We start from the raw sequence: 24,672 nt of genomic DNA on the forward strand, positions 1-24,672 counted from the left end.
TCATTCACTCACTGAACATTTAATGAATGTTTACCGATAACTTCCAAGGTGCCAAACACCATACTCAGCACTGAATATTCTCATATTGTAGCGATCAGGAAATAGAAATCACACAGTAGGTTTTACAGGGGAAGTTTAATATAAGAATTATTGACATAATGTATAAGGAAACTACGTGGCACCCTAGGGCTTTGGGAGAGTAACGAAGGAAACTTGAAGATCACATTGGAGGAGATGTAGTTCAGCCACTGGCCAGCAGAGATATTGACTAGTTTCACTAGGCAGGAGCTAGACTGGAGTTGCGGGGTAAACAGCAAGCAACCCTGCAGAGTGCAGGTGCGGAGCAAGCCATCTGCAACTTGTGGCATGGCCATGCAGGCTGCCCTGGGGCTGGCTGGGGGACTTTGGGTGGACAGGGCTGTGGACAGGTGATTGCCAGACCCAGACTGTGGAGGTGAGGGGTGAAGTGGTTCACATTCTGTCTGTGTGGGTAGCACAGGATGTCCTCATTCCCACCTCCACCCTCCACCAGAAATTACAGGATGCCCCTTCCTCCTGCAGTGTCCTTCCAGCACCCTCTACTGAGAAGGCTTCTTATCATGGTCCCTTTAGAGGAGAAATACCTACAGGAATTCGGTGGTTTATGATAGAGCATATATTGAAGGATGCAGTTGGAGCTGAGTGGCAATAACTTAAGAACTGACATGCAGGTGAATAAGATGCAGTGGCTGGTCTTAACTGCTTACTGTTCAAGATAAGGCACAGGCCACCACATAGGCAGTTATTCCATCTAATCCAGTCTTGCCATGGTGGAGGATGGGGGTCAGGATCAGCCACAAGCCCTCTCCTCAGTATGACTCCCTTTGGTCACAGACTCATCAGGAGTCTATAGTCTCCACAGTATGTCTCCTTAACCTAGGCAAATGGAGTTAGAATTACCCTCCAACAGCATTGTCTAGAAATTGCTCAGAAAGCCCTCAAGATAACTTTGCTTCTTTCCTTCACTGAATGTGGTCCACATCTTAGAATCCTTAAATTATTTACATCACCTGATATGAATCAGATTTCTTGAAAGGTATTTAGATTTCTTGGTTTTTAGAGTAAAACAAACAAAGGAATAGAAAGAAATTTTAAATCACGAGTTATCTTCGGGAAGGAGAGGGCTGGGAATCTCCCCACCACTACACACAAACACAGTACAAGAATGTGAATAGTTCCACGGGACAGCGCCCCGCACCAAGCCCGCTGCACTCTGTCAGTGGAAAGGTAATTCCTTTCTTTCGTCTATGTCAAAAGAACCAGCTTCCTGCTAAAGCTTCTTCAGCCAGTAAACCCTCAGCACTCTCTTAATATAGAGCTTATACTAGACATTATTATATCAAATGACATAACATTCTAGAAGTTATAAAGAACCCTATAAGTGTCATTGTTGTTACTTAAGATCATTGACCTTCAGGTTGGAAGATGTTGCTGAATAGAGTATTTTTCCTGTATTCATGTATAACAATAAAACACCGATGGGGACTATAGCTGTGTTAGACGTTTTCTTTCATTCCAGTCATATCTCCTTCTCAAACTTGTTGTTAGCTTTTCTCTACTTCTTGGGCTCTTAAAGCTTGCTCTCTCCGCCAGCCCCAGAGTAGCTGGAGTGTCCAGCTCTACGCATTGTGCTAGTGCGGAGTCTTTCTTTGCTGTCTTGATGGACTGGGGGCATTCTAGGCCTTGTGGGTTGGATGAGTCATTCCTTTCCACTTAATGCTCATAGATGATGGAGAGAAAGCACAGGAGGGAGTCTATCCAGAACAGGAACCCAAAATCATAACGACAAAAAACATAACAAAATGAAATTTGGGTTGTTTAGAACTGCTTTTTCATCCTTAAAATAAGAATATTTCTTCATTCTTCTCTCATATAGAAGTGATGGAAAAAGACAATGCCTTTCCCAGAATGATTGTCTTAGCTCATCAAGAATCCGGGTGGTCTCTGGTTGTCTGAGGTGCCCCTTAAGAGGGATATGGCAGCTGATTGCGAAAATGCGTCCTTATCATAGAGTTGAAATGACAGTCAGCTCCTGCCCGGAGCCTCTAACCCTGGGAGAAGCTGAGGAAGTTTCGAGATTATATCTGCCCGTACTGCAGGGGAAACATTTTCCAGAAATGAAGGCAGACCTCTGTCTGTAAGTCCCACGTACACCTGCATTTCCAGCAAGCCTGCTAACGCGCAGCTTACTCTTTGTTACTCTCCTCAACCACATTACCTAGAGAGATTTTATATTACTATTAAAATTTTTTAAAAAGCAAAAGGAAAAATACCCAACTTCTTATTGTCCACATCCCTTGGTAGGACGAGCAGCCAGAAAAAACATATAAAATGTTTAACTGTAAAATAACTTCCTCTCTGAAATCTCCTTTAGGAAAAGCTAAATTCATTGATGCCATAAAATAGCTTTATATGATATTGCCTTGTTTTCTCTCTTTCTTTTTTTTTCCTTTGACGGGAGAAAAGGCTATTTTCTTCTGAATGGGACAAAGAAGCTTGTCTTGTGTGTCCTGCTTGATGCTTTCTCATGTTTTAATGAAACCCTCAGAAGTGAACGCCCAGTCAACCAATTATTTGAGTCCAGCCTTTACATGAAAATATAGATGAAATATAAAGTGTTAGTTACACAAAAGGGAACTTGCCAGATTTCTCAATAAAAAAGCCCCCTATGTCATAAAAATATCCTTTCCCTAATCAAAATATCACCTGAATGAAGTCATCATGTTTAGCCTGATTGCGTTTCTCTCATATCTGCGCAGCTGCATTTGCCTCTCCATAAATGTCATTTGATTATGAGAAAATAAACAGGAAGGGACTCAAAGGGAGTCTGTACAGGGCCTGCTTGTTTACCTGCGGCAGCTTTCTTAGCTGCAGAACAAATGTCATGCAAATGGTGCACCAGCAATGAGCTGCCAATCACCCGGGCTTGGCATTCATGCTGATTTGCTAAATCATTTAAAGAGACATGCTTTACTAAATGAAAAAATATCAGCAGCAAGGGCCTGTGTTTAAACACGGGACTGAGTTATTATCCCAGTAGGCTGGAATGAAATGAAGACATCTTCCAATTAAAGCTTGCAGATGAACCCAGACAAACCCCCCCTTTTTCATAAAGACAGGAAGATTATGATGGGGAAGGAACAGCGACAGCGGCTTTCATTACACGCTGATTATGGTGATAAAATTCCCAGCGCTGTGTGTCTGCGGGCCCAACTTCACATTTGAAGGTTTTTAATATAATTTCCTTAGGGTGAAATGCTGAAGATTTATTAAACTTTATGAAGGGCTTACAGATCCAATTTAAGAGGACATATCATAGGGCAAAACTGACAGACGATAAAATACATTCCAACTATAAGAGAAAAAAAAAGCAAGGAGAAAGTTGAGCCGTGAAACTGTTTTTAAACATTTTGTTGTTGTTGCTGGTGTTCGAGTGAAATCAATCATTTCCCTCGGTGTTACAGCCTTGTTGCTCCATCGAAGTTTTCTTCATGCTTTTTACAGAAAGTGGATATTCAGGCCACAGAAGGGATGCTTGGTGAGCTTGGCTAATTTTATTTAAAAAAAATAAAATCGCCAAAAGAATTTTGAGGTCATTGATTCATAAAAATGCTTAACGTTACAGTTTTTCTGCAATGAAACTTGCACGATTCTCTTTGTTCCAGCGTACCATCCTCAAGACATTATGCTGATATGGATGCAGACCTGTTTCCTCTGATCATTTTCATACAAACAGACACTTGTCGGGAAGATAAGCTTGCAACTTCTATTAGCTCTTTTTTTCTTCAAAAGTTCCACAACAGTTATGGAGGCTCCTTCTCTTTTGTTTTAATCATGAGCCTGTGCGCACGAATTAGGTAGGATTTTTATATAGAGAAACAAATAATACAGGATTCGTCTTCCCTTTGCCAGTGAAGAAACGTTTTCTAGGTACTGATACAGTTTAGAGAACTCTCAAGCTCTGCTTGTCACTCAAAACAGGCCGCGGGTAAGAAAGCAGCCAGAGGAAGCTGATGTCTTCTGTCACCTTTATCTGGGAGGCCTAAGTCCCTGAAATTTGCCTAAATTGCTCTGTGGCTAAGATTTCTCTGTCCAGATTTTTTTTCTGGGTTGCCCCTCCCTCCCTCCTTCCTTCCCTTGCTTCTTTCCTTCCAGTAACTTTTTAGAGGTATAATTTACATACCATAAAACTTACCTGTTTTAATCATACAATTCAATGTTTTTTAGTGAATTTACAGAGTCACACAACCCTCACCACAATCCAGTTTTCAAACATTTTCATCACCCCATAAAGATCCCCCGTGCCTGTTTGCACTCAATTCCAGTGGCCACCCCACAGCCTCAGACAACTTCTCATCTGCTTTCCTTCATACAAGTGATTCATACAGCATTTAGTTCTGCCCAGATCTTTTCATCGTTTCAGGGCCAGACCCAGATCCCACACTGGCACTTGGTGTTCAAAGCGTGCTGGAGAACAGGTCCAGACAAAGCAGGATCATCCTTGAGGCTTTTTCCTGGTAAAAGACTTTCTTTTTTTTTTGAGGAAGATTAGCCCTGAGCTAGCATCTGCTGCCAATCCTCCTCTTTTTTCTGAGGAAGACTGGCCCTGAGCTAACATCTGTGCCCATCTTCCTCTACTTTGTATGTGGGATGCCTACCACAGCATGGCTTGCCAAGCGGTGCCATGTCCGCACCCAGCATCCGAACCAGCGAACCCCGGGCTGCCGAAGTGGAACATGCTCACTTAACCCTTGCACCACCAGACTGGTCTCATAAAAACTTTCTTAAGTAGCCTTGGTGAAAGTTATTAGAGAGGTGGGAATAAAGCCTCATAGACTTTTTTGGATTTTTGGTAGTATCAAAGAATATTCATATTTCTTCTAAGAAATATACTATATTTTATAAAAATATTTTGCTTCTTATTAGAAAAAATAGTTTTTTGTCTTCATTGATTTTTGTACTATACAATCGCAAAGCTCCTAGAACAAGGAGATTTAACCCTAGTTAGGAGGCGAATGAAAGGTGAAGGAAACTAAAGGTGACACACAAGTCTGGCTTAGATCAGGGAAAATAAATACTGCGATGACATGTGTAGGGATAATTAGTGAAATTTTAATACAGATAGTACATAGGAAATAGTATTATATAGATCCTAGATTTGATAATTGTACTGAGACTGTCTTTGTTCTTAAGAAAAATATGCCAAAACATTTGGGGTGAAGAAGTGGGCTGTCAAAATACATATGTGTGTGTGTGTCTGTGTGTAAAGGCAGGGGAGAGAGACAGAAAGAGAGAGAGGCGAAAGGTTAACAATTGATGAATCTGGGTGAAGGGTGTACTGGAATACTCTTTGCACTATTCTTCAACTCTTCTGTAAATTTTAAATTATGTCAATGAAAAAAGGTTAAAAATATGGAAATGGTACAGCTGTGGTAATAAAAGTTATAAACTGGAAAAAATAAACCCTACCCGTTTGCATCTGCTCTTTCCTCAGGATTGGGCCTTTAGAGCTCAGGCCACCAAGGGAGACGATGATGATATTTACTGAGAGCTCATTACCTGCCGGGCATTGCTAAGTGTTTTGATTGTTTTTTCTTCAAAACAAAAGCTAAGAAAATGGCCTGATTGCTAAACACTTTGTATTTAAATATAATGGCCAGAAGGAGGATGCCCCACAGCTTTCTTTACACATTTTGACCACAACACAACACATCCACAGGTCATGAAAGGCTGAAGGTAGATCATGGTCCTGTTTTCCCTGGTAGGCTGGAAGGTGCAGGACCCTGGTACTTGGCTCTAGGCGTCTAGAAGGGTGTATCAGACAGTGTGGTAGCATCACTGAAAAACTAAGAAAAATTAAAAGCTTCATAATGATGAAAATACTAGCCAGGTTTAATGACTGCTTACAATGTGTCAGCTCTTATATAAAGTATACGTGTGCAATGGATGTGTGTGTGTGTGTGTGTGTGTGTATGCACTTATGTGTATAGATATATAGTCTCATTGGTTCCTCACAACAACCTTTTCAGATAGATACTGGGTATATTTTTATGTCCAGAATGAAGAAATTTAAGCTTGCTCAAGGTCTTGTGGCTAGTCAGCGACAACGGAAGAGTCAAAGCCAGGTCCGTTTGACATCACAAATGGCTCTCTACCTCTGATCTGCTGCATCTCCATTAGCCTATCCACCCAGGTATGAGAAATGAAAATATGTGTCCCCTGTTTGCTGTGTAAGGATGGTAAGAGGATTTATGAAACAAATACATTATGATATGCTTCATGGAAGAAAGAAAATAAAGTTCCTTTTGCAGAGCAATTGAAGCACTGGGGATTGACCATATATCAAAGAAAACCCAGTTTCCAGTCTCCTGGAAACTAGTGTTCTCATGTACACTAATTGCATATCCCACGGATTAATAATGGGACAGCGGTATGAAGAAAGGAGCTATTGCTTGTTACCTACATTATTGCTAAGAGATTTATTTACCAATGCAACTACTCATAACTCATATTATAATAGATTCCTGGGAATAGATTAATTTGACTAATAATGGTGATATAAAATAAATATGTATTTGATTATATAACGATATTTATAATTATGTTATAATAATGATTGATAGCAATGGCAATAACTTCTATTATTTTTTCAACTATTTATTTTCATCATTTGGTAAAGAGTCCACATGTGTGCTTTATTTTTATTTTGTTGTTTTTATTTTTATTTTTTACCCTAGCTGCCGCCACATATTTTCCGTGGAGGAAGGTGGCTCCGATCACTGTTGATTCTGTCATTTCCTTGCTCATTTCTAATTATAGCTGGAAAGTGCTTGAAAAAGATCTCCTTGGGGGTCAGTATTAACTTTCCTGCCCTCCACACACACTTTCTCTCTTCCTCTGTTGTCTTCCAGAACTGGAGACGAGGCAAAAGTTAAATTTTGCAATACATAGTTCTTTCAAAATTAAGCCTCATTTTATTCGCATTCCTGCGACATTGCACTGATATACAATCCCTCAGGAACTGGCAACATTGTTATTGCACAATTTGATAAAAAGTGAACCATTCCCCAAAGGCATGCTGGAAACAAGAAGGAGACACGGCACCAGCCTTGGCTTGAGTATCCAGACAACAGAGTTTTCCAGTTTGCAATTCCACTGTGCAGCTAGAAACACAGCCTCATCTCCATGCTTGGCTTGGATCCCATCCAAGATCGGAGGCTTTGCTGGCTAGTGAATTACTGGACTCTCTCTTCCCAGGGCCCCAAAGACCTCTACACAACTTCATTATCACAATGGAGTTAAAAAGAAGAAAGACTAATGGGAACACAGTGTTAAGTTTATAATAACTTGGATTTTCAAGTTATGAAACTTGTTAAACCATTGACTAATGAAACTGAAAGAAACCTTTGAACTAGATGTTCCAAGGAACTCAAGAGTGGGTTTGGAAGCTTTGAACTGTTGTTCCAGATAGTTCTTTTTCCTTTCGTTATGTTAAGGAGATGCAATCACCAACCACCCTGAACCAGATCTAGCCTCACCAGACAGCTATGCCTATGGCCTTTGCCTATTTTTAATGCTAAGATCTCTCCAGGAGGAGGTTAGGCCTTGTTACCATAACCTGCAGTGTATGTGGAAGCGTGTTTTCCAACTGAGCCTGTGCAAGCGAATATCCACCTCTCCCTTTTGAATATTCATTCCCCATCCAAAGTAAATGTCCCTGCTTCCCTTTGTTCAGGGATGCTGTGACTCTGGAAATGATTCCTTGTGGTCTCCTATTTGCTGCAAATACACCTTACTTTGTGAGACAACTTACTTCTGGTGGAGAGTCTGATTAAACTCGCCAGGAGGGAACCCACTTCAGTTTTGGTAACAGCCCGATGTTCTAGAGTGAATCACTGTTTTGCTCAGAACTGTGGGTAAAATTGAAGAAAAGAGTAGAAGAGTAGTGAATGAAAAGTTTAAAATGTCAGAGAAAGGAGGTGAAGACAGAGAACAAAAGAACGAAAAATGGAAGACATTCCTTGTCTTCGGAGAATTGTAAAGTGACATTTAAATTCTGAGAGTGAGAAATAAAAGGGAATTGAAAGCTGATATTGAGAATTAGAGAGGCACCAAATAGAGTCTTTTGCCCTTTATGGATAAGTATGAGTGAATTTTAAGAGACTCAATTCAAACAAATATTTATTGAAACTTATTATGTACAAGGCATTCTGCCAGGCGTTGCAGTTATACCAGAGGAATCAAACATGATTCCCGCTTAGAAAAGAATTCAAATGATGGAGAGGCTGAGAAATCCCCAACAAAGGTGAGTTCACGTCATTTGGGAATAGAGAGAATATAAGGAAAGGTGTCATGGAAGATTGTACCTTTGGGTTAGGGTTAGAAAGACAAGTGCGATTACAATCCCAATTGCAGATGGCACTCTAGAGGTGTGGTCGTTCTAAATTGACTGAATGGCATGAGGAAGAGGATACTGATTGAAGGGATTAAGAATCTTCCCAAACCAACAAAAAGTCCATTTATGCTAGTGTATATAGGTTATATGCCAGTCAATGCTGGGAAGTAATGCTGCCATATGTTGGAAGAGTTTGTGATATCGCAAGTGATGAACACCGGATGTTGACTTTGGGAGTATTTGCTTGTTTGTTTTTTATGTAACAGGGAAGACTATACATGAAGGAGAGTTGAAACAGTGAGGAGGAAGGAAGGCATAGACAGCAAGGTGAGGGGTAAAAAGAGACCAGAGGCAGAAATCATCCCAGGTGAACCAAACTGAGAGTGTAAACCAGGGCAAAGGCAGAGGAAGGGTGACGGGCTCAAGAAACATTAGAAAGGAAGACTGAAAATGGACAGCTAATTGGGAGGGAAAGGATTAAGAAACAGTTCAGCTTGCAGATTTTCCTGCAGGGAAACATAAATTAGGGACTCAAGATTTCCTTTGATTCATTTAACAAATAGATATTTACCTTCTGCTTTGGACCAAACCCTATGCTAAGTGCTCTGTGGGTAAAATAGGTGAATGATATGATATTTCCCCAAGGAACGTATGGCTTGTAGTCAAGGTAAAACAAAACAGAAATAAGCATTATGATAGGTTTTGTTACATATCTCATATCTACATATCTCATATGGATAGTGCTAGGATTAACTAAAATATGTAAAGGCCTTCCATAAATTCAGATCAAAAGCACCAGCGAAATATGTATAAAATATAAATATAAATGAATAAGGCTGGTTTTCATCATCAGCTTACAAATACTTTGAATGTAGCTACACAGCTGATCTTTCGAAGTAGTCACTATCAGACTTCTCTTATGCTCCCAAAAGGGAGAAGATGAGATATTTTGTTCCATTTTTTTCTAAAGCAAAACTTCTCTGAATTCATTCATCTATTGAGTTTTTTAATTAATTGGAATCTCTAGAAAAGTTGGAAAATCCGGTCAGTCAAAGCTGATTCTTAGCCTCTGAAAAAAAGCAAAACAAAATAAAACTTTACAGTGAGGTGTTATAAGTATATTTATTCCCGAGGTCGTGAATTGAAAAGCCACAATTCTAAGTTCAAATCAGAACGAGCTGGGTGTAAGGCCGAGCTGGTGTTATAATGAGTCTGAGTCATTCGAAAGACTAAATTATCAAAAAGCTACTTTCAGCTGTGAGCAAAGATTTCAGGGTGAAATAAAACAATATCACACACATCTTATAACAAAGAGTATTATGAGGTTTATGTGCTGTTTCTGACCTGGTTTCTCAACGAACCAACTCAAAGGGAGGAATAATAACCACTGAGGATAAAGGACTGGAATTAAGCAATGTTTACTTACTCATCTTGAAAGGAATTTGAATGGCTCTTCATGATTCATGGGGAAGCCTCAGAACGGAGTTGGGCATTGATGTATCTGCACTGACAACAACTCAAGGTCCACTCTTGGCAGATGGCCTGCAGAAGGCCAAGTGCTCCGTGTTAAACTGTGTTCTCCAGTAGTGATTTCTGTGATCTGAGAAATGTTCTCTTTCTGGTTTTCCCTTGGGCCATGAAAAATACTAGCTACTTATTTTTCCCCCTTTCAAGGATGACTACCGAGTCTTTATTGAATAGTGTCTTCATTTGCAATGTGGGAGAAGAAACAAAATACACAGTAATCTTATTCCTAGCGCAGAGGTTTATTAAAGGAACAGTGGTTAGAAGAGACTGTCAAAGGTTATTATCCAAGTCTGCTCTTAAACGAAGGTTCCCCAACTGCCCACGGCTCCCTACACTTAAGGCAGGAGAACTCAGTCACCTGCCTGAGTCCCAGGACATCCACCTGAGTTGTGCCACCTGATAGAAGAAAATATTTTTATCTGTATGTACAATGACAGACTGTCAGCCCATGGTATGAACAGTTGTTATCCTCTCTTACTTCTATTCTATTTTAAAGGATTGGAGAGGCTCTTCATCATTGAATTAAAAATTTGCATAGTACCCAGTCACAAAAAGAGAGAATAAATTATTTGGATAGTCAGAGTAATAATTCCTTTCCAATATATTATCCAGTACCATCTTGGCCTGGACGCAATACACAATAGTATCAACAGCAGAGAGGATCATTTTTGACTATCACACATATGTGGTTTCGCTATTAGCAAATTCACGAGGCATTCCCTAGTACATAATTCCTATTAATAGTCCCCAGAGCTGCTGCAGGGGGATGCAGCAGAAACCAGATCCAAACAAATTACACAACTTTGTTTACACTGGACAGTTACGAATTCTTGACCATGGCTGGGCCACGTGATGGACCAAACCAGTTTTACTTAGATATTAAGTATCAGAATTATACTCAGGGCCTAGGGAGCAACATGTCAATTTCTAGTTAACAGCTAGCGGTAACAGAAACACCCATAAACATTCCCAACAAGAAAAACTGAAAGTTGCCGTGATCTATAAATTACTTCTTGCTTCCATGAGCAGCTGTTCCTAAAGGGAGTCTTATCTTGATACCACCCCCTAGGCCTCCCCTCCATCATCTTCATTTTTCTTTCAGTCTTTGGCCTTGGCCAAGAAGTCTGCTGTGCGTTAGCCCTTGATTGACTGCCCTCTGCGCTTTCCATCTCCTGTTCTGTGTTAGTGTGTATTGATTCTCAGTATTGGATCTCTCCCTCCATGTTCCATACCAGGCACTATTAAGTCTGTAATATATTCTTTCTGCGATGCAACATTTTCAGTTGCTTGAGTGTAAGTAGAAGCAGAGAGTCACAGAGTCTCAGAGCTAAAAGGAACCTTAGAGTTTATGCAGTTCAACTCCACCATTTTACAAATAGTGAAACTGAAGCCTAGAGAGGTAAAGAGCCTTGTGTAAGGTCAAGACCACTCAAGTACTAAAACTGAAGGATCAAGGACCCAAATCTCTGGGTTCTGTTCACAAATCCAGTCCTGTGCTACAGTGTTCATCTCCCAGAACTCTGAGGCTTACTAATGAAGTGAACTTGTCACCCTATGGGCTTGGTTATAACAAAAGGACATACTGAGGAGAGAATCCAAAAGAGAATGTTATCTATTAGAGGAAATTAAATTATTTAAGATTTCTAAATGCCAGTAAAATTATAAAAGATTTAAAATATTATTACTGTTATCCAAGAAACTTCCTTGGGGCACTCTGGAGAAGGTAGGTAATTAAAAAAAGAGATATTTTCAAAATTCAGGCAAGTAGGTTTCTCATGGCTAGCCAACACTTACCTGATGGCTTAGTAAATCCAATTGCTTATTAATTGGTTCTCTTTTACTTGGAGGGTACAGAAGCATGCGGAAGAGAGAGACAGGTTATGGTCGGGAGGATATGGGAGACAAAGAGGATATGGACAATTGTTTCATATTGTGGCTCATCTGCTGGTCATTTCCCATTAGCCCACCCTTGTCCACCCATTCTCCACCTTCTCTGCATTGATAGTTACCTGGGTTGGGAAGAGACGGAAGACCTCTATGACCTCTACCAATTGCATTGGCCAGATTCCCTTGACCTCTGGGTTCTGGACGGAATTGGCCAATGAGAAGACCTGGCAGGAGACCAAAGCACAGGGTATTTTCCCCACTACTTTCTCCCTGCTTTTTGCTGTGGTTCTGGCAATGCTTCCACCCCTCAACTACAGCTTCTGTGAGGTAGCTCTTCTCTATGTCTCCAGATCTCACTAGAATCCTCTAGAACAATTCCCTCCCCTGCCTCTTCAGGTCTCAGGACGGTAATAGCTCCCCTTGTTGCTAGTCTCTGGGTGTCTCAATGTCCCCTGGAAGGTCTCTTAATGCTGCTCTGTAAAGAGTCCCTTTACATTCTATAAACTGTCTCCTCATACTTTCATCTGAGCAGGCTTTCTTTGCTTTCCCGGGCACTGACTGAAACAGTTCAGTTGGGGTTAATCATAGTCTGAAGTCACCATTTATCTTCTTTGCTACAGCAGCAAAGCCATCATCATTAAAGATAGGATCAATTCTTGTTCATTTTATATCTCATGGATCTGCTAATCCATGAGAAATGCAGCTAAGCTGAGCAGAGGACTGACTCTCACCTCCACTTGCATTTGTGCCTTTTGGGTTTGGTTGACACTAAATGTGAAAAGTATCATTAGCAGACAGGAGGATACAGGAGCAAAGGTCATATTTGGTTTAGCCTGATGCATCCTAAACTTCCTTCTGAATTATGGAGACTGATGTAAGAACTTTGCTGTTTTATATAGAACCTGGGAACATTCAGTGGACAAAAACATGCCTGGTTTTGTTGAACTGTTGCTGGATGAGCAATTATGCCTGAAAAAAAATCGCTGACTTCATTTATAAAAGGGCATGATTACTGGGTAGATTTGAAACTGGCCTCAATTTTCCTGCAGAACAGAACTATTATTGGCTTTTCAGTTTTTTCTCTTTTCACAGTTATGTGGAACTATCCAGTGTTGATTAATGAGAATTCATTTACTAATGCTTCTAAATATCATCAGCTTCTCTTTAGACGGTGCGCGTCATTCCTGCCAGTGGAAAAAATTGGTGTTTTTAGGGAAGGGATGTGTTTACTCTTTTCCTCTCGTGTCCGTGAGTTCAGGGAGCTCTGCAGAAGGGTAAAGATGCTGGGTGAATAGATAGGAAATGGGACAGGAGGCACACTGTGGAGCTTCCACGTCTGTCCTGGGTGTTGACTGGACTTAGGTTGCATGCCATTCATTCTTTCAATCTATGAACATTTGTTAAGTTAATGTTGATTAGGGCTAGTAAGTACAAGGAGCTGGGGGTGGAAAGATGAATAAGACATGCTTGTGTCATGAGAGGCTCACAATCTGATAGGGAAGGAGGTATCTGGGGGAGGAACTGTCCTTCACCAAGCAGGGACACGGCACCAGCTGCTGTGCATTCTCTCTCATCTATTTAGGTTGGCTTAAGAGAGAGGGAGACTCTAGTCCTGACTCCTTGGCTTTATCATTTTGAAACTGAACTCTAGGGCAAGCTTCTGGCTCCATTTTGGGAGCAGTGTGGAGCAGGAGCATCTTGAAGGGGGAGCTCCAGTTCCCTATTAAAGATTTTTTTTTTTTAAAGAAAGTTTCAATTGCTAAAAGAAAGAAGGAAAGGAGAAAAGAAACCCACTGGCTCAGCTAACATTTTCTGTAGTGGGCCAGATGATAAATATTTCAGCCTTTGTGGGCCATATGGTCTCTGTCACAATTCCTCTGATCTGCTCTGGAGCACAAAAGCAGTTGGAGACAATAAGGAAGGGAACAAGCATGACTGTGTGCCAATAAAACTTTACTGATGGAACACTGAAATTTGAATGTCATGTGGTTTTCACACATCACAAAATATTACTCTTCTTTTTTTCCCAACCACTTAAAAATGTAAAAGTCATTTTTAACTCATGGGCCTTACCATAAAAGGCAGCAGTCCAATTTGGCCCGTGGGCCATAGTTTGCCAATTCCAGGCCTAGAGGAAGAAGCAGGAGAAGCATTGAATACCATTGCTCTGCTAGAAAACCTAATATAGGTTCTTTAACCCCCTCCATGGCCGTTCAGTGTATCCACTGATGAGGATAAGTGGTTAACTAGGTACAGCATGTTCCCTGCAACCGTGGGCATATCAGCTGGCCTGAGTGAACTTCTCTTTCTTGCTGTAAAATAGACAACTTTACCTGGCCTTTTACACTTACGGGTTTTGATGAAGATAAATGAAATAAAATCCATGGAAAGTGCTTTGTACTGTTAGGAAGAAAAGCATTCTACAAACCCAATGTATTATTAAAGAAAAGGCAAGTCTGTCAGAAGGAATTGGAAAGTCCCAAGCACGGTGCAACATGACTGAAAGACGCTGCCCAAGATGGCGTTCTTCCCACTAAGATAAATGATGTGGCTTTCCCTCCCTAACATGGCCTCCCCAGATTTCATCATTTGCAAATGGGATGACTTGACGGCCTGTTCTTTTTTTTTTTTTTCCCCTACCTCATTAATACATTGAAAGAACAAAATTGTTCCTCAAATGGATCATTCTGTGGCACTTTGCTGGCTCCCTCATCTGGTGCAGCTTCCAGGGCTGTACTTATCCCGCCAAGGCCTGTGCTTGCCTCCCAAGTTTAATAACTATTTGACGGATTACCCCTGTGTACAGCATAGTACCAAAAGCTTTCTTCTAAAGTCCAGATAAAATATGCCCATGGTTTTTCTAGAGTCAACTCATTTAGATAATTAATCAAATTGTCTTTTCAAGGGTGGTAGAATGTGATTATTTTTGTGAATTAGATTTTCCTCATTCTTGGTATAGTGAGGCATTTCTTAGTATTTTATAATGGTGTTCTTTGTTTCTTTTTTTTTCAGGATGAATTCTTCTGGCACCTTCTCTTATAAAAGTAATTTGAAAAGTCCGTGTTTCTCTGATTATCCTCATTTTTTTTTCCACAGGTGGAGTGGACCAGTTGTATTAGACCATGTATTGTCCACCATGGGTTGGTCCATGTTTCTGCCTGAAAGTTTTGACTTTTCTGCCTTCAAATGGTATGATTTCCAGATTTTTCTGTATTGAGTGCAGCTGTAGTTCTAAGAAACACTAAAACAAGATTCCATAATATCTTCATTGTCATGAAGGAATTTCTTCTTTCCAATGGAGTTTGCCTTGGCCTCCAGTTCTCGGTATCTTTGTCTTAAAAATTACTTATTTTAGTTTTCTGATGTTTTAAAATCTTTCAGATCATGTTTTTCAGCATAGAATTGGGCATAGAGACACTCAAAGGGGAGACATTGAAGAGAATTTTGCATAGTAAAAATTTTGCATAGTGAAAAGAGGGGCTACCCTTGCCTTCGGTTAAGGTTAAAATTTAATCACTTAGCTTTTAGAAGATGGTATGATCAAACCTAATCTTTTCTGTAATATCCTTCACATGACGCACCTTTTCTTCCTAACCTTTCCTTGCCCTAGCTTAGTTCTGTCTTCTTGTTATTATTGCACCAACAATATTTCCACATCTAAGTGACACGCATTAGTCCCATGTTGTTCTATCATTCTGCTCGTCCATTTACTTCTTCCAAACATTCCTTTGTATCATATAACTCTAAGGTTTGATAACAGCCATCCTCATGGTAGTTTGATGCAAACTTGTAATGTCAATGTGGGCAGACTAAAAGATCTCTTTCTAGAGCCTTGTTTTTTGAAACTTGAACCATAATTTATATCAGATGGAAAAAGATCGCTTGCTCCTAGTGGAGGAGTAGAGAGAAGAAAAGCATTTCTTTCCTTTAAAAGGAATTTTGAGTAGTTTTAGTAACAAACCGTTCTGGGCTGTTGCTATTACGTCTCAGAGGTACCAAGGTCCCTAACTTCTGCAGTTTGTGCTTAAAGCAGTGTCACCTGAATTCAATGAAGTACAGTCATCTGAGTACTTTTATTTCTGGGACAGATTTTCAAGAGCAGCTTCTAATTTTAGGTATCGTAGCTGAGGTTCTTCCATGGTCTGCTTTCCACTGACATTCTCTGGGTATTAGCGTTCCTCTGAAGGTGACGATCACAGACACTCCATAGAAGCAGCAGAAAGCTTGTGTGGGGTGGGCGTGAGGGAAGGCAGAGAGGGAGACAGGTATCTTTTTGTGTGTTTGTGTCCATGTGTTTAATTCTACACAACCGTTTTTATAAAAGCAACTTCTCAAAACCTCCTTTTTTTTCCTCTTTCTGTGAGGAAGATTCACCCTGAGCTAAGATCTGTTGCCGATCCTCCTCTTTCGCTTGCTTGAGGAAGATTGGCCCTGGGCTGACATGCCTGCCAATCTTCTTCCACTTTATAGCTGGGATGCCTCCACAGCATGGCTGATGAGTGGAGTAGGTCTGCACCTGGGATCCGAACCCACAAACCTGCGTCGCCGAAGTGGAGTGCACAGAACCTTAATCACTCAGCCACGGGGCTGGCCCCTCGAAATCTCTTTTAATTATTGTAATCCCAGAGACTAGAATGCAGTCTGAAGCGATTCTGATGATTTAGAATAAGGCATAAGCTTTCTTTCTTTTCTTTTCTGTATAAATCTGTTTGCATTCTTGCTGTACTGGCGATACATATAACACAAGCTGCATCCTCCTGGATATTTTAAATGTGCACATTTGTCTCGACGTTTCCTCTCTTCTATTAATGTAAAAACCAAGGCAGATGAGCTGAAGAGGGATCAGTCTGAATGCCCGCATGAGGAAGCTTTCAAGTTCAATTCCAAAGCGTGTGTCCCTCCTATCTGCTCTCGCAGATAAGTGCAGCTGTCCTGAAACACAGCCCTCCCAGCTAACTGGCTGATTGTTCTCAGTTGTCTAGAGCTCTAGGTTCTTGACCATTGGAACGCAAGGACCTGATGTGGGCAGGGATTGGGTTTGAGGCAGGAACACCAGAGACATCGGTTAGAAAGAGTATGTGTCGTAAGGACTGAAGAGTAACACAAGCGTGGAAGGATGAAGGAATCTATCACCTTTCTATGTTAGGAATACGGAGTCATCATTTCCGTTTCCTATTTCAGAGTTGGACTATTCACTCTGTGTGGTGTGGTTCCCATTATGTCCTTAATCAACCTCCTTGAAGCTGAATATGGGTACTTGAAACTCCCTGTGTGCGTCATGATCCCAGCCAGAACTAGAGGGCATTTTCCTGAGAGCTTAGTGAAGTGACTACTTACAAACTTGTAATGTCAGTGCAGCCAGGGGTTGAGGGAAACACCCCTCATCCAACCCCGGGCTGGTCAAAGTGGGAAGCCAAGACCAACCACAGGCTTGGAGAGTGAGAGCAGAGAAAGCCAGGGAGGGCTGTGGCCGCCAGCGAGGGTCAAGGATGTACTGAGACCGGCAGGCAGGAGCTACGGAAAAAACCAACCTCTCCCTATGCTTGTCCTCTGACTTTCTCAAAGTGGTTCCCATGGGACAACACCAACTGGCTGCAGAGAGCACGGGAGCCCCTGGGAGTACCTTCCTCAGAATCCAGCCTCCCAGCCGAAGAGCAGGACAGAGAGGGCTGGAGGAGAGCTGGAGGGGCAAGCGGAGGATGCCTGCACTTTCTCCTTATATAACCCTGCTGCTTCATTTTCCTGAAGTTCTTGGCTTTCCTTCTTGATTTTCTCCTCCTGTCCTTATGCTCTCAGTTTCCCTGCTTAGCAGTGTTTCCTCACTCTCTGCTCACTGTCTGTGCCATTCCGTCGTGCGATTGGCACCGAAGGCCCCCTCCATCTGCCTGCTCCCGCGCCTCCCTCCAGCTTCACACAGCTTCACTTCAACATCCAGCGGGCCCGCAGCTCCTCTTTCGCGCCGTCGCCCTCACCTGCCGCGGCTCCACATGGGGTGTCTCAACCGCCTTCCGGAACTGGAAATCTTTCCGGCACCAATATTTTGAAGTCACGCTTTGAGGTTGCAAATCTGTCACTTATATATCCTTTAACACAGCACCATTTGTATTTTGAGTGTTGCGTAGTAAATCGTAACTGCCACCAACTAAAATAGATATAGGAAATAGGAAGTGTGGGCATTTCTTATAATTTACCATTGGCGTTGAATCTTCTCTGCAGTGTGACTGCAATAACAGCTCTTGCATAAAACACCAAGTAACATGTTGGCCTGAACTGAACAAAACTGCTTCTTCTCTCCAAGTTGCATTAAGCTTATAGTTTCAGGCCTAGCGGGCTTTCTCTTCACAGGAATGTTAAAGATGCCCACTGATAATATGTGTACTTTCCAAAGCCCAGTGGAGTTGTTTAAATGGTTGGTCACGTGGTCACAGGAAGGGCATGACTGTAAGAAGGAAGGATATTTAGGTCGTAGTCACTCTTGTTCCAGGAACCTGGAGGAAAATGCTTGCAGAGCTCAGAATTGCCGGGCTGCTTCTGACACAGCCGGTGTCTCTGTGTCCCTGGACTTTGTGAATCGTGTTTGTGAATCGAGCACTTCTCTTGGCTACAGCAGTTAATGTCCCAGGGACCTTTAGATTCACCCCTGCCGTGTGTTTTGTGGACTACTTCACCTCTATCATTGTTTTTATTATTTCACTTTCATTTTCTCACATTTCACCTATGATAAAGCTGTTGTCTCTGATTCCAAACTATATTTGAATCCACCTATTCCACCTACAGCTTTACTCTTAGCGTCCGCCGCAGTGACTGAGGGAGCTCACCTAGGCCACCACAGCCGCCCCATGATGGCTATTTTGCATTCTCACCCCTCCCTAATTTCTTCCCCACACAGCGCCTTGAGTAACTTTTAAAAAAACATGAGTCTAATTATTTTCCAAAACTTTTTATTTTGAAAAAAAAAAAAAACAAAGAAAATTTCCATGAATAATACAAAGAACATCCATGTGCCCATCACTTCGGTTCACATTTTATCCCTGAACGCTTCATCATATGTTTCCTAACGTAAGGGCATCCTACATAACCATAATTCCTTTAGCACACTCAGGAAATTTAGCATCAGTGTAATACTATTATGTAATATATAACCACAGTCAAACTTCCCCAATTGTCTCAATAAAGTCTTTCAGGGCCGTTGCTTTTTTCTCTTGTCCTCTGTGTGTTTTATCCATGATTTCATCTAGGATCCTGCATTGCATTCAGCTGTCTTGTCTCCTTACCCTCAATTTGAAGACTCCAGGTCCACAGTGTTGCAGACTATCTCTCAGTTTGCATTTGTCTGTTTTCTTAGGGTTAGCTTCAGGTTAAAACTTTCCATTTTTATTTTTGCAAGAATACTGTGGAGTTGATGGTGTGCCCTCAGTCCGTCATGGCAGGGGTATAGACTGTTAATTTATTCTACCACAAGTGACGTGAAGTTTGATCATTTAGTCAAGGTATGGCCCGCCAGATTTTTCCATTGCAAATGTTTCCTTTTCCATTTGTAGTTGTCCGTAATCTGCAGGGTGATATATCTAATTATTTTAAAGAAATAAATCCAATGTTTAGAAAAATTACTTGCAGCCCTTCAAACTCTTTTCCACCTAAGAGCCTTTGTATGTGTTGTGCTATAGCTAGATTGTAAGCCCTTGAGGGTAGAAATACAGGGCTGTCTTTTTCACTATTGTAATCCCAGAGCTAGAATATATAGGGCCATAAACATGGTAGACTATCAAATAAACATTTGTTGAATGAGAAAATCGATGCATGTATGAATAAATGTTATATCTTGGCAGATTTTGCATAATCATATATTTTTAAATAATTTTTACTGCAAGAAACCCAAGGAAATGGGGCAGAGATGTGGGGGTCTATACTAAAATTTAGGCTCCTTCTTCCATAGTGTCGAGTTGTCACTGGGAAGCAGCTGCCCCGACAGGGACTACAGTCCCAGCACCCCTAGCATCCGGGTGATTAATTCTTGTCAATCGATGTGGGGAGTGTTGTGTGTTTCACTTCCTGCCCCTGATTTCAAGTGGGTGGGGCTTCTCCATCAGCTCTTTCTCTCTACTGCCTGGAAGTCAAGAACTTCAAACTATTAGGGCTCAGCATGGCCACAGATGGAAGGCTCCTAGACCCCTTAATCATGACGAGGAAGAAAGCTCAGTCAGACTGTGAGGAGAATAAGAAAAACACTTCTGTTGTGTGGGTCCATTTAAAATTTGTGATTTATTTATAATAACATCTAGCATCACTCTGAATAATATAGAAATGAAAGCTGGAAGACTACTAGTCAGAAAATCCAGACAAAAAAGTGGAAAGAAAGTTGTGATTAGTTAAGATTCACTGTCACATTGTTATTTTGGGCAGTGTAGGTTTTCCAGAATCCTCAAACCATACAGAATAGCATTAGGCCTAGAAACACTCAAGTAGGAGACTTTAAAGAGAATTTTACTGTAGAGTAAAAAACAAGGGCCACCCTCGTCTTTGGAAAAGGTGAAAATGCAGTCAGTTAACTTTCAGAGACGGCATGATTAAACCTCATCGTTTCTGAGATCCTACAGCCACTGCCAAACTAATCTGGGGAAATTCCAGTGTGATTTAAGAGACAATCCATCAAATTCTTTCTCTAGTGCCTCCAGTGAATTTTGTTTGCTGTGGATAGCATTACTAATGGAACAACACTCTATCTAGTAATTATTTATTATCAAACCAGTGAGGAAAAGGATTCAGTGAATTTTAGAGATGGAGAGGACCCTAGGCTTATTTTACAGTGGACCCAGGTAATGTACGTGCTTGCCTTTCAGAATATCATACAGAGTTTGTACTGGCCAAGCTGACCCCAGAAACTAAGGCTCCTGACCAGCATAGTTAAGCGCCTATTGGATCCAGTGCTCTATGACACTCAGCTCACAGCTCAATAGAAGTGATTTTAAAGGACTTAGCGAATATTATTCATGCCTCTGGTTTGTTTCAATTATAACAGGGGAAAATTGGTAGTGCATTTACAAATATGCCTTATATATTTGTACAGTTCTTAATGTCACTAATTCTAAGCAAACATTACCCAAACACATTCAAATACTCGTGCACTCTTAAAGGTAGTGCTTTTATTCTCGTGATGGTGTCATTACTCACATCCTTTTTAAAATTTCTATTTAGAATTATCTTTAGGAGCTCAATTTTTCCCCCTTTGATTACAAAAGTAATTGTATATATTCTGGAAATTAGAGAAAGGAGAAGAAGAAAATTGAAACCACCCATAATTTGATCACTCCGCAGTAACCATTCTAAACATTGTAAAATAATTCCTTTTATGTAAATACATGTAGGGGCATGTTTTTGTGGGTGTCTTGTATAATATTGCATGAATGGTTTTGCATTTAAAGTCCTATTGTGTGTACTTACCTATAAATTTAATTTCTTAGTTTTATTTATCATATTGCATTGGACAGCATACATAGATTTTTGTTCAATATTCCAGCTATTGCAAGTTGCTGGGTAAAAGTTTGAAGGCTTTTGATCTTTAAGTGGATGCATTCTTTTGACTGTCCTTTGTGTTGGTAAATATTCATCCTTGAATTTGTCATTTGAAAATAAGCAAAAGATATTGGACTCACATCTGGTAAATAAGTTAGACGATTAATCCAAGGAATGCATTTTGAGTCAATTAGAGAGTGGTAAAATGTAGTGAGACACTCTGAAACTGTCACGGAATGCAGGTTCAAAAGAGAAATTTCAAAATATTTTGAATAATGGAGGCATTCACTAGATAAATACATATTCTCGTATATGGCTACTTTGAAGAAAAACAATCATTTCAATGCTTAAGTTACAGTGTGGCTGCCAACAAACCAGCCCCTTGACTTCACAGATTTTTCTAGACATTTGTGCACTCCATCACATAAAGGTGAAGAACAAGGAATCAGAATCTACCATTAAATATGTGTTCAGGAGAAAGCTAGATTTTGTTACTTCCTATATCCTGTCATATTATGAAGAAAGAAAGAAGACAGAAAAAGAAAGAAGAAAGGAAAGAAAAAAAGAGAAATGAAGAAAGAAAAGGAACGAGCGAGAAGGAGGAAGGGAGAGAGCAAGGATGACAGAAAGGGAAGGAAGGAGAGAAATTGAAGAAAGGAAAGAAAGAAATTGAAGGAAGGAAGAAGCTGGGAAAACAGATTTCTATCCCAATATTCCTGTAAAGTAGTTTATCAATAGTAGTTTTATCAATACCTCAAGATGAATTTACGAAGCCAGTCTTAAACTTAGTGCAGACTGATGGCTTACAAAACTTTAGGTATAACCGTACTCTTCTGTAGTCTTTCTATATGCTGGAACTCCAGCTACATAGAGTTTGAGAATGAATTGGAAATGATAGAGCAGATACACACAGACACACATTAGACGCAATCATATAGGGTCCAGAAAACAACTTATGAAAGCCAGTTTTAGGCTGATGAAGCTGCGTAGTGTGGTTAGCTTATATACCCAGGACTGCAAAAGAATGGAAGCTCATGAATATCAGACAATCTTGCTGAACAAAGTTCTCAGAATCCAAGGTACTCAAAGATGAAGCATCCTGACCAGAAATGGAAGGCTAGTACCTGTATTAACTCCTGAGCCGGCTTGTCCTCTAAAAATGTACCATTGTGCACAATGTGCCCTTGAAAATCCACCACCTTCACCTCCAGAATTACAGCCTATCTTTAATCCTATTTTAACATAAGACTCAAAAAAATTTTGCTTTAGAGATGCATTTTTTTTCAAGTCTGGAAAATCCAGTCCCTGCTTTCAATAAATTTAAATTGACCACCACTTGGGTGAATGTCTTTAAAAATTATGCACACAAAGACACACACGCACACTACAGAAACAAAAATTGCTTTTCTGTTTTCATCTGATTGTTTTACATGCTTCTGGAATTAAGCCACAGTAAGTAAAATCCTTACAACAGTGATTGGATTGTTGCATAATAAATCCTACTCATATAACAATTAGAATGGTAGATGTTGGAAAGACTGCTCATCTCTTACTCCTACACTTTATGCACTGAAAATTTTCAGTAATATCAAAACACAGAAATAGATTAAATACTGAAAAAAAAACTATTTCAAATTTGCTGTTTTCCTAATTATGTCCATCAATAAAAGTTCAGGGAAAGAAGATACATAATATAATTATCAAAGAGGATTTGTTTTGTAAATATGCATGGGACTTGGCAAACTCTTTTATAAAAGGATACAATAATCAAGGTCTGCTTTCTGGAAGCTTACATTTTGAGAGCAACTAAGACAGAAACAGATCAACACAAAATAGGTATAAGAGTTAAACTATAAACTATAAAGTAAGGAGTTATCTATAAACAGAGAAGGAAATAAGGGTTACAAGAGGAATCTAGTGTCAAAAACTTATTGTTTATTGCATTTTTATCTTAAAAAATCAGAAAGATTATCCACCTTCTTAGATTTCAATGACTTGAAAATCAGTAATAAGGTAGGTAAAGGATATAGAAATAGTGAATGGATTTGAACCACAAGGAGTGTGGAGAATAGACCTTCAAAGTCAAACTATTTTGTAGTTTTTTATTAGCTGTGATAGAGAGAATAATTGCCTCCCCAAGATGTCCATGTCCTCCTCCCCAGAACCTGCCTATACGTGTCTTTACATGGCGAGGGGGACTTTTCTGTAATTAAGTTTAAGGATCTTGACATGGTGTAATTATGGGTTATCTGTGTGGGTCCAGTGTAATCACAAGGATACTTACAAGGAAAAAGAAGCGAGAATCAGAGAAGGAGATGTGGCAGTTGAAACAGAGCTGGGCATGAGGAGGCCATGAAGCTGGGGACACGGGCAGCCTCTAGAAACTGGAAAAGACAAGGAAACAGATTCTCCCCCAGAGGCGCTCTGGGAGGAATGCAGCTCTGCCGACCCATCTTGGACCTCTGAGCTTCATCATAAAGCTTCTGAGCAGAAGATAATAAATCTGTGTTCTTTTAAGCCCTATGTATGTGGCAATTTGTTAGAGCAGCAGTAGAAAACTAACATATTAGATTTGGGGGAAAAGTTACTTTTTAAAGAAAATTCACACAGAGTCAGACTCCATTGCTCTCCAAACAGATGATTTCTCAATTCAGAAAGGATTATGCCAGATGAATCAGTAATTTTGTTATCTTTTTTCCTAATAGCTTTTTGGTCCAGTGCCACTTTCATACTAAGAGAAGAGGAAAACAACTGTCCTTTTTCTTACCTCTGCTAGGTACCATCAGAGTGATCATATATTTTTCTTATTATTCATTTAGTCCTATAATGCTTCTAAAATGTATCAGTTACTATTTACAAATGAAGTAACTGATTCTCAGAGAAAATAAACAACTCAACTCATTTCATGTTGGTGATAGAACTAGAAAATTTAATAGTGAGCAGACATTAGAATATAGGTCATTCGTATTCCCTTTAGAGAGCAAATAGCCAAGAGATAGATGAGATAGATAGGTAGATAGGCAGGCAAATAAAAGAGTATTAAATAAAATCACACAGAATTTTACAAAAAGAATTCAGCGTGGCCAAAAGTTTGTAAAGCAAAGTTTGACCTACATAGTTGCTAGATAAAAGATCTTTTGGACACTCCACCTAACCTCTTGTTTCCTCTTCTACAAAGGAAAGATAACAATAGGCATCTCTCTCATAAAGAATCCCAAGGAATAAGACTGAATACTGTGACACTGAAGAGCTCTTTAAATGTTGATTCAACACTCTGTGGTCTACTTAGGATCCCCAAACCAATTTATGAC

Source organism: Equus quagga, chromosome 6 (assembly GCF_021613505.1).
Source record: "Equus quagga isolate Etosha38 chromosome 6, UCLA_HA_Equagga_1.0, whole genome shotgun sequence".
In the NCBI taxonomy this organism is placed as follows: domain Eukaryota; kingdom Metazoa; phylum Chordata; class Mammalia; order Perissodactyla; family Equidae; genus Equus; species Equus quagga.